We start from the raw sequence: 11,278 nt of genomic DNA, 5'->3' as shown, positions 1-11,278 counted from the left end.
TACAGACTCCGCTAACCCAGAAATAGTGCTTCAGGTTAAGAACTTTGCTTCAGAAATTGTCCCCCAGCCGCACGGCAGCAGCAGGAGGCCCCATTAGCTAAAGTGGTGCTTCAGGTTAAGAACAGTTTCAGGTTAAGAACGGACCTCCGGAACGAATTAAGTACTTAACCTGAGGTACCACTGTTCTTGTCTTTTATACAAAGGGAGTTTATAAACCCGGACACCTTGGGGGCCCCCTCCGCCCCCATCTCACCTTCCTTTCTCCATCCTCCTCCTCAGCCCTCCGGGAGAAGCGAGCGCCCGCCCGCCCGCCCGCCCGCCCGCCCGCCGCTGCTTCTCTCTCTCTCTCTCTCTCTCCGGGGCCGTTGGCGGCCGCCCTTGTGACAGTTAACTCCTCGCGGTGGGAGGGAGCTCTCTCGCGGGAGCGACCAATCGGAGCCCGCTTTCCCCTAACGCCGCGCTCACAGCCTCTTAAAGGGGCCTTAACAACACGGGCCGGACGGGTCGCGCCTGCGCGCTTCTCCCGCCCCTCCCTCCCTCTTTCCCATCCAGCAGAATTCCAGGAGGGGAAAGACGAGCGCGCGCGCATGCGTCCCTCTCCTTCCCTCCCGCGGGGGGTGGGGGAGCGTGCGCGTGCGTGCGTGCGTGCGTCGAGAGACGCCTCCGCCTCCTCCCCCTCCCTCCCTCCCCTCAGAGGATAAGCGGCCGCCGGTGCTGAATGAGAGCGGCTGAAGCGAGCGGGCTGAGGCGGGCGAGGAAGGGAGGGAGGCGGCGGCGGCGGCGGCGGCGGCGGGCCGGGGCAGCTCGGCTTCCTCGCCGCGTTCCGCGTTGGCTCTGCCCGCTCCTCTGGCGTCTCCTCAGCAGGTGAGTCGAGGGCGGCGGCGGCGGCTGCTGGGGCACCGGCGGCGTGTGGGCGAGCAGCGCCTTCCCTCAGCCGGCCCCGGGGGCGCCTCGCCCAGGCCCGCAGGGATGGCCGGGCGGCGGCTGCCGACGCCCACGGCCGGCTCCGGCGGCGCCCGCCCTCCTCCTCCTCCTCCTCCTCCTCCTCTCGGTCCCCTTTCGCCTCCATGCCGGGCGGGGGTCTCCTTCCCGCCCAGCCCGGGAAGCCTTCCCTCCTCGCCGCGCCTCCATTGAACTCCTCCGTTGGGTTCCATTCAACTCGCGCCCCCCCCCTCCGGCTCCATTGAACGCCTCTCTGTCACCCACCCACCCACCCACCCATTCTTTGCCCAGCGAGCGCCTGCTCTTCTTGCAACGCCTCGGGGGGCGGGGGGGCGGGGGCGGCGAAGCAGAGGGGGGGGGGTCTTTGAGGAACTTTCCCCGCCTTGCTTGGGATCTCGTGTTTCTTCTCCGACTTGACCACATTGCCAAGTTTATTCGAGCTCTCTCTCCCATCAGCTGCAAAGGGGAGCCAAGGTGCACAGATACGAGTCCGGAGCGAGTGTTGAGTCGCTTACCTTGCACGCCTGTGTGAAGCCTGATCAAGCTAAAATGAAACAAATTCCTTCCAGTAGCATTGTTTTGACTATGGCAGACCAACACGGCTACCTATCTGTAACTCAAGCTAAAATGGTCACTGCCTAGGGCTTGGGACTCGCCAAACTCCAATTTAGGGTTATACTGACACATTCTTGGTTCAGGTCTGTGTGCTTTTCTACTCTGTGTACCGTCACGTTGGGTGGGTGGTTGGCCATGCTGAGTTTGGCGAAAAACCTAACGCAACCAACATTCTTCTTTTCTATGTACTGAGGATGCATGTATAAAATAAACACACTTGTGCATTCTACCTACTCACCCACCCACTCACTTAGGTGCCTTGTCATGCATCTGTTAAACTGGACTCTGGCCTATGAAATCTTAGGCCAGAATGAATTGATTTGCCTTTAAGATGCGAGAGGAATCTCTTACCCGTATTGTGTTGCTGTTTTCCTTGCTCTGTTTTGGAGCAGGGTTAGAACTTGCCTTCCCTTAATTTGTGCTTAATTAAAGCATACATGTGCATGCCTGGAGCTTTCTCTATTCTGCATGGACTAACAGGCTTGCTAGTTCTCCCCTCTCCTTACCATGAGACATTGTCATTCCTATTCCTGGGCTTGAGGTGAGTCACAACTCTATCATCCGTGTTAACTATGTAAGAGGTGAGGGGTTTGGATATGTCATGATAGGAGTGCAGCCTCCATCCAACCCGCCATGGAAAAATTGACCAAGAGAGTATTGCCATGCCTTTCAAAGGCAGAAGAACTAGAGGGATTTAGAAGCCATTCCAATTTCTCTAAGCTATTTGCTGTGCGGTAGCTATTTTTACTAGAGGATAATTTTGAATAAGAAGTGGCGAATGCTCAATCCCTGCTCAGTTGCCGTCTTGTCAAAGTGCACTTGTAGTACATTCGGTGCAATTATATAATAACAATTATATATATTTTTACATATAATATAAAAATGTAGCATATTCGGTGCAATTATAACAATTATATATTTTTTGAACTAGCTTCTGATTGTTTAATAAGTTTTGGAGTTATGTTTTGCAATAGGGAATTCTAAACGAATTTCCCACTGGAGCTTCCTATAACCTTGATTTGGTGCCTTGACACCTCGCTTTTGAAGTGTGGGACACAAAACACCAGGTGAAAACAATATGTTGCACTTGATTTGGCTCATACCTATCCTGAAGAAATTGCCTCCACTTAATTTTGATTCACCTCGTTTTGCCAAGTAGATTACCAGGTGGAGCCTTTTTCATTCTGGCTACCAAACAGCTTTTTAGGTCAGTTGTCCTTAACTGGTACTGGAGAGACCCCAAAATACCTCATATAACACCTTGCTTCGCCACCAAAAGTATCACCATTTTGTTTTTTCTCTGCATAACTGCACAGTAAAAGAGCAAGAGGGCCTGTTGGAACAGAGGCCATGTTTGGTTCTGCGCTTTTGGTGTGTGGGTTGTCTGGTTGGTTATACAGGCAGCACAGCATGAAAATGAGCACTCTCAAAATACAGGGCAACTAACTATTAGTGGGTTTTTGCACACCCAGTTCCCATGAGTATTGCTTTATTATTTTGGTATTTTTAAATGGAATTTATATGAAATATTAATGTATTATATGATTCCCCCTCCCCTGGTATTGTATATATATATATTTTCTTTTTCTGTCAGATGCTTGGAGACCTCTGGGTGACAAGGAACTAATAAGTCTAATAAATGAAATGTAGTGGAGCTGAGCAGCTACAGAGAGCAATGGAGATAATGGAGGCTCTTGAGACATTAGCAGTAGTTGTTCTGGAGGCTGAAGATTAGCCCTCTAGACCTCTATCTTTCACACAATAAGCAGGATGTGTGAAGTATAGGAGGACAGTGGCTTCTCCTCAAGCATGTGCTCTTTAATGCACCAGAGTGATAAGCTTGAATTTCCTGAATTTCAGTGCATGTGTCAGGACAGAGCGTTGTTTTTTTTAAAAAAAATATGCTGTACTGCTTTCAGTAAAATATTCCCAGAGTGACATTACTTTTAGTGATTGAATACAGAACCATAAAATAATAGTTATTCCATATTAAATAATACAGAATAATGGAATGTGGTTCTGTGTAGGTGCCATTTATATTTTCTTCTTTCTCACTTGGGGATTGTGTTATTGTGTGTGAATAGCGGCAAGGGTGTAAAAATTCTACCCACAGCAGTGGAAGTGTTTTTAACAGAACTCCTTCTCCCAGTACAGAGTGAGAAATACATTACTGTACTTACAGGATAGGAAGCAAAATTCAGCATGGATGAGAACTGGTGATGTGTGCTTTCAATGATGTTTATATGTATGTATTGGGTGCCTGAGGTAAATGAACAGGTTTGAACATATCACTATAGGGAAAGCTGCATCAATTGAAACTTGCATCAGTGGAACTTGCATCTTTGTGTGGGATTATTGGGGCTTGTGCTTTTGTGACTGGGATCATGAGGTACATGCAAAATATATCTGGGTTTGGATTAAAGTATCCTTATTTGAGAACCTGGAGCAGCTCCCTCCCTCTGTGGGAAAGGCCCCAGGAATTGGCACCCACCTACATATTGGCAAAGGTAGACAACAGAACCTTCTCTTTCTGTTCAGACTGGTAAGGTAAAGGACCCCTGGACTGTTAAGTCCTGTCAAAGGCGGCTATGGGGTTGCGGTGCTCATCTCGCTTTTGAACCAAGGGAGCCGGCATTTGTCCACAGACAGCTTTCTGGGTCATGAAGCAGGTGCCCCAGGGTTACAGTTTTGACAGCAAAGATAAAAGCATGAATGAGAGTGGAAACTGGAGCTCGGCACCAGTTTCAGTGTCATCATCCACCCCTTCCCATGCTGGGACTAGGAAAAGATGCTGAGGAGCTGTTACCTAGTGCTTTTGAAAAGCAGAGGTCAGCCAGGTTGGAGAGAATTGAAGTTGTGCAAATGCCTGTGCCTCATCAAAAGGGGGAAAGGCTACTATTGGGGAATTTGGATCACTGTGTTTCCACTAGAAGCAGCAAGCAGCTTGCATAGTGGGCAAAGAAACATTCATTGGGGAAGTGCCTTTAGGCATGAGCACAATTTCTGTTCTCATCCAGAAGCAAAGTTCTTAACCTGAGGTAATATTTCTGGGTTAGCGGAGTCTGTAACCTGAAGCGTATGTAACCTGAGGTACCACTGTATGATGTTGAAAGAGGACTGTACAGTATGCAACTGATTGATTCTACACCTTAATAGTAGAGTATTCTAGTTTGGTTGCAATAACCAACCACCGTTGGAAAGGGATCTATAGGATTTACATTGTTCTTAATGTAGCTCTGAAAAGTTTGTACAGAAGGGATGCGCTCTGTGAGTATGTGTGTATGTGACTGAATAAAGTTGTGTCAAGACAAGAATGGGTTATCAAGAGGCATGGCCTTCTAAGGCACTGGACTCCCATCATCCCAAGCCAGTCTGGGTCAGAGATGATGGCAGTTGGGAGACCCGCAACATATTGAGAGCCACAGGTTTCCCACTCCTGCCCTAAAGTAGGATTATGGTTCAAAATATATACCGTATTTTTCGCTCTATAAGACACACCAGACCACAAGATGTGCCTAGTTTTTGGAGGAGTAAAACAAGAAAAAAAAATCTGAATCTCAGAAGCCAGAACAGCAAGAGGGATCATTGCGCAGTGAAAGCAGCAATCCCTCTTGCTGTTCTGGCTTCTAGGATAGCTGTGCAGCCTGCATTTGCTCCATAAGACGCACACACATTGCCTCTTACTTTTTAAGGAGGGAAAAAGTGAGTCTTATAGAGCAAAAAAATACAGTAATTGGTTTGTATGGTTACTCCATCAAATATAAATTGTCGGTGTAAGCTAGCCTGACAATTTAAGGTGTTAGCAATGTTGGAAAAAAGGTTATTTATACCCCCAATTTAAACAGTGTTTTATGGCATGTCGACCTGGTGCCATTCAGATGTTTTGGACTAGAACTTCCATAAGCCTCATCCAGCACACAGCACATTGAATTGGACAGGAAGCTAAGAGGTTTACAATCTGTAGAAACCTAATAGGGCTAAATGATGATAAACATTTACCTCTGGGGGGCACTGCTTTCTAGGACAAAGTGGTGATTGACACTTGGATACAACCTTTGCTCTTAATGTTTAAAATTGCCATTCTACATGTAAATAAGGTTTGCTTTTGGGAGATAGGAGGTACATTTGAACAGACAATGTCCTTGATTTAGCCCATTCTAATCAGAGTATCAGGGGATTTAATTTCCACTTAAAGTGAAAGTACAAAGTCAGGGTTAACAAATATCCAGGCCATAAGAAATAAATGCTGTGTTAATTTAATAGCTGATAAGTTGATGTAGGGCAATGTTTCCATAGAGGAGCCTTTTGTAACGTGTACTTTCACTTTCTAAACACTTCTTATTGGTCTGAGAGAGTAAGTTGATTTTCTGAGGAAAAGTATGTCAAGCCTTGAGTGCTCACTGAGCTGTGATACTGTAATTGAAATTAATAACTTCCTATAATGTCATTGGACGCGGGTGGCGCTGTGGGTTAAAGCACAGAGCCTAGGACTTGCCGATCAGAAGGTTGGCGGTTCGAATCCCCGTGACGGGGTGAGCTCCCGTTGCTCGGTCCCTGCTCCTGCCAACCTAGCAGTTCGAAAGCACATCAAAGTGCAGGTAGATAAATAGGTACTGCTCCGGCGGGAAGGTAAACGGCATTTCCATGCGCTGCTCTGGTTCGCCAGAAGCGGCTTAGTCATGCTGGCCACATGACCCAGAAGCTGTACGCCGGCTCCCTCGGCCAATAAAGCGAGATGAGCACCGCAACCCCAGAGTCGGTCACGACTGGACCTAATGGTCAGGGGTCCCTTTACCTTTACCTATAATGTCATTGACTGCTTTTTATTGTTTCACTTCCAAAACAACAAATCCAGAAAAAAATTGGAGAGACTCTGAGGAGATGAGTATTCGTGTATGTGTACTTTTTGGAAGGAGACATTTCTGTGATGCCAAAGGTATAATTATGAAAGATGGAGATAGTACATAAGCTAATCTTTGTTTTCATAGATACCAGTGCAGACTATTAAGATTTCAACTGCCTCCATAGTTTTCAGAGGCAGAGGGAAGATTTTTTTCTTCCCCATTAACCTTTTAATTTCTTGCTGGTTGTAAGACGGAATGTAGTAGGTCCCCTTTGCAACCTAGTCTTTCTTACCACAATGCATTTCCTGACATAGAAAAGGCAATATGTGTTTGAACGGTCACATCTTTCCCTCTTCTGCCTTGTCCAGTGTGGTTTCTATAATCTTTATTTCTTTGGAGTATTTGTTTTCTTAGTTCTTATGTGTTTTCTTAGTTCTTCACCTCATTGGGAAGCATTGGTTTTCCACAGACTTTCTGAAAGTAATGACTTCTATATCATGATTGTGCAGGAAATTAATTAGAATTTGCCAGTGCCTCATAAGAATCGAGAGATTATAGAAGTACTCATTAGATCTAAGATTCTAGCCTTGCTGACCTAAAGGGGGAACTGTCCTCTTTTTGCCCTGAATCAAGTAGCCAGTATCTAGGTCTAGCTGTAAATATCCTGAACCAGCTCTTCAAACTAAAACAAACAAACAAACAAACAACGGTGTATGTATATGTGTGTGTGTGTGTGTGTATGGAATGCCTAAGGGATCCCAGGAGCATAAAATAGATTGGATATCCTTCTCTGACATTACACTCTCCCCTGCCCTCCATTGTCACAGAAACCCCTGAAGACCTGACCTGACACCTGAGCTCTGACATCACAAGCCAAAAAGAGCATCCCGGGGATGACTTGGAATCAGCTTGGATCTGAAGCTGTCCCAATACCCTGGTATACCCCTAAAGCAAAGATTTAGACCAGTAATTTACCTCTAATTGAGAAGTAAATTACTGGTCTAAATGGGTAATGTTTAAAGAGAAAATGAAGATGGAGTCCAAGAATGCTATCCCAACATAACTGCATATTGTTGCGTGACAACATGGCATCAGAAATCACCCTGTGTTCTGGTGGCTTGCTATTTTTATCCAGCAATGTATGTTGTTGTATGTGTTTATGCACTTCTCTTCAAACACAGTTGAGGCAGTCCAAGTGCATGTGCAAATTCACCATTAGCTTGTATCCAGGTGGGAGTTAGTGTTTGCTTTGTATATACATCTTGATTCAAGTTGGAATGGATTATTGGCTCTGTAAGAAGTATTTTGCTCCACCTGATCTGTCAACGCGTTGTCTTCTTTGACTCACCAGGGTGCAGTGACAGTTCTAGACAGAAAAACAAAAGTGAGGTGGATCTCCAAAGATGTTGAGGATTAGTTCATTTCTCAGAATTTTTTTATTGTTATGGAAAAGGATGAATTGATCCACAGAAAAATGATCCACAAATAATCCATTAAGCAAATAAAACAATAAATATCATTTGATATAGTACATTGCTTGAGAAAAATAAGAATATAGGCAATGTTCTTAATTTTACAAAACTAATAAACTGTAGGACTGAGCATGATTCTGTTCTTTATCATTCCAGTATATAATGAACATATACTATTATGCAATAAAGCTTTTATTACTCCATCTGCTCTCTCTTTTCTTAGCAATATCTATAAGCTTAAGTATATGCACCTCATTGCAGATTATTTATTTATTGCATTTATATCCTAACTTTTCTCCAAGGAACTCATGGTGTCATACAGTTATCTCCCTCTTCATTTAATCGCCACAAGGTTAGGCTGTGAGGCAGTGACTGGCTCAAGTGACCCAGTGAGCTTCCTTGCTGTGTGTGGATTCAAACTCTGGTCTCCCAGGTACAGTACCAGTCCCACACCCTAAACATCTAAACCTCCATGATGAAACTCTGTCTCTGTTGAGTAGCTAATTGGCATTTTAGCTGTTGCTTGTAGATGGATAATCATCCTTCAGCATCTCATGTATTATATTGCCAAATCACACAACTATTGTTCCAGATGCCACTGTATCCTGTCATTTCTCTAATACTCTAAAATTACTTCCCAGTACCTCTTTGATTTTTCACACAGTCCCCAGAATATGTGCAATATCTCCTCTTGTGTTTATGCCTCTCCTGCACCATCACCTGGGTATATTTGGATTAATCTGGGTGTTAAATACCACCTTAGGTCCAGGGACTCTCTGGATGAGATTGGGAGTGGGTACAGCAAGGAGAAAGAGAACAGGAAGGGGAAGTCTCATCTTGGGAGTAGAGGTCCATTCACATGATGTTGGTTATTGCCCAAGTTTTCTATTGGAGCCATAAAAGGTAAAGGACCCCTCACAGTTAAGTCCAGTCGCGAACGACTCTGGGGTTGCAGCGCTCATCTCGCTTTACAGGCTGAAGGAGCCATTTGTCTGCAGACAGTTTTTCCGGGTCATGTGGCCAGCATGACTAAGCCGCTTCTGGCAAAACTAGACCAGCGCACGGAAACACCTTTTACCTTCCTGCTGGAGCGGTACGTATTTATCTACTTGCACTTGACGTGCTTTCGAACTGCTAGGTTGGCAGGAGCAGGGACCGAGCAACGGGAGCTCACCCCATCGCTGGGATTCGAACTGCTGACCTTCTGATTGGCGAGCCCAAGGCTCAGTGGTTTAGACCACAGTGCCATTGGAGCTATAGCCCACGTCTATTTCCATCTTTATTATTACATTTATATCTGGCATTTCCTCCAAGAAGCTGAAGATGGTATGCATGCTCCCTACTCATTTTATCCTCATAAACAATATTGTGAAGTGGGTTAGGCTAAAAGATGACTGGTCTAAGTTCAACCAGAGCAGAATTCACCTAAAGCAGCCATGTCCAAAGTCCGTTTTGGGGGCCTAATCCGGCCTGCTGGTCAGTTTATTTCCCGGGGTAATGTGGCCCTTCAGTTCATCAAATCTGGCCCTCTTTGAAAAAAGTTTGGACACCTCTGACCTAAAGCGACCCATCTGCTGTGCAGAAGGACTTCTGCTTATTGAACAGGGCTTTTTACTCCCCACAGCCACAACACCCCATTAAATTGGCTTGGGGTGGAGAACTCAAGTGTAGCATGAGCGGGGAAGAAACGGGGGGTTGCTCATCCACAAGCATTTCAGCTTGCCCAGCAGAGTGATTGCTATAGTCTGATGTTGCAAAATTCTATTTTCATTCGCCTTGGTAAGAACTTTACCAACTATCTAGTTACTTTAATTTTATTAATATTTTGAACATTTTCATTGGGAGGCATTTTGCTTCTCTGCTTCATATTAATACTCCATATTTAGTTATGACTCTGAGTTAGGAAATAGTCCAGAGCTAGGTTTTCTTTATACTAGACCAGGGATGGCGAACCCTTTTCAGCCTTTGTGGGTTGGAGATAAAAGAGGACAGAGTATCAGGAGGTTTTTAAGGCTTGATGTTTTTATTATGTTTTTGGATATGTTGTAAGCTGCCCAGAGTGGCTGGGGAAAACCAGACAGATGGTTGTTATTATTATGACTGTACATTTTTCTTTGCACAGTAAGCTAGTTTCTGCACCGACACACTCCAGGCAAGCAAAATGCATTATCAAAGTTCAAGGACACATTCCAGCAAGGCAAAAACACTCTAGGTTAGTTTTGCTGAGGTTCCTCAACCCTGTACTTGTTTTAGATTGATTTTCTGTTGCATTTTTTTTTTTTAAATGTCACTGTCTCTTTTTGTACAGAATCACACAGCATTTTAAATGTGCTGATTATGCCTTGTTTCATTACTGAAGCTTCATTATGCATAAACCAGGTTGTCATATGACTTAGCATTGCAGCTAGATAATTGCATTTATGGTTTTGAAATCCTAAGCCTTCTGCTCTTTTTGGTTTGTAAAGTGTTTTTGGTGCTATCCTTGGTCTTTTCCCAGACCAAAAGAAATTACCGTATTTTTCGCCCTATAGGACGCACTTTTCCCCCTCCAAAAATGAAGGGGAAATGTGTGTGCATCCTATGGGCGAATACAGGCTTCAGGGAGCTCTGCGCAACCCTCGGGAGCCCGGCGCAAAGCCGTGCCGGGCTCCGGAGGGTTGCGCAGAGCTGCCTGCGCTCCCGGGCTCCACACAGCTCTGCTGTGTTACATACCACCTTAGTCCGGGGACTCTCTGGATGAGATTGGGAGTCGGTACAGCAAGGAGAAAGAGACCAGGAAGGGGAAGACTCATCTTGGGAGTAGAAGTCCATTCACATGATGTTGGTTATTGCCCATGTTTTCTATTGGAGCTATAAAAGGTAAAGGTCTGGGAAAAGACCAAGGAAGCCGCGCCGGGCTCCCAAAGGTTGCGCAGAGCTGCCTGCATTCCAAAGCCTCAGGCGCGCTGAAGAGCGCGCCCGGGCTTCGCGCAGCTCTCCGCAAGCCTGGGGAGACCGGCGCGGCTCCCTAGGCTTGCGGATAGCAGGCTGTTCTGGGGGCTGGGGTCAGGGGAAGCTCGGGCTTCCCCCGTGCCTGGGGGGGAAATAATTTTTTTGCATTTATTCCCCCTCCCCAATACTAGGTGCGTCCTATAGGGCGGTGCGTCCTATGGGGCGAAAAATACGGTAAATAAGTTTTGCCAGTTTAAAAATTTGGAAAGATATCAGCAGTGGAATGAATACAAACAAAACTTTTGGAAGAACTGGTAGTCATCTATCAGTATATTTGTCTTTTCATATAAACTGTTATATGAATATTAGATATTGTCTGAAATCATATCTTAGCTTTTGGTAGGTAATTCCCCCTCCCCCCCTCATTCTGATTTTTAAAGGTTTACCCTGTATCCTGAAGTATTTCTGAATTTG

The 11,278-nt window shown here is 45.5% G+C and overlaps 1 protein-coding gene across 2 annotated transcripts in view; it reads left to right on the top strand.

Annotated features, from left to right (window-relative positions):
• The first annotated feature begins 663 nt into the window (after window positions 1-663).
• The window catches only part of RALGPS2 (Ral GEF with PH domain and SH3 binding motif 2), a 106,536-nt gene continuing 95,921 nt past the window's right edge, over window positions 664-11,278 (top strand). The window contains exon 1 of one of the 2 annotated variants that reach the window (XM_081865160.1): window positions 664-864. The gene's annotated coding sequence lies outside the window, so the exon portion shown is untranslated. The remainder of the gene's footprint in view (window positions 865-11,278) is intronic. The other variant, XM_081865161.1, reaches the window with a different exon arrangement.

Source organism: Podarcis erhardii (assembly GCF_964252035.2).
Source record: "Podarcis erhardii genome assembly, chromosome: 6".
Taxonomy (NCBI): Eukaryota; Metazoa; Chordata; class Lepidosauria; order Squamata; family Lacertidae; genus Podarcis; species Podarcis erhardii.
This window is presented reverse-complemented; position numbering and strand designations above follow the sequence as displayed.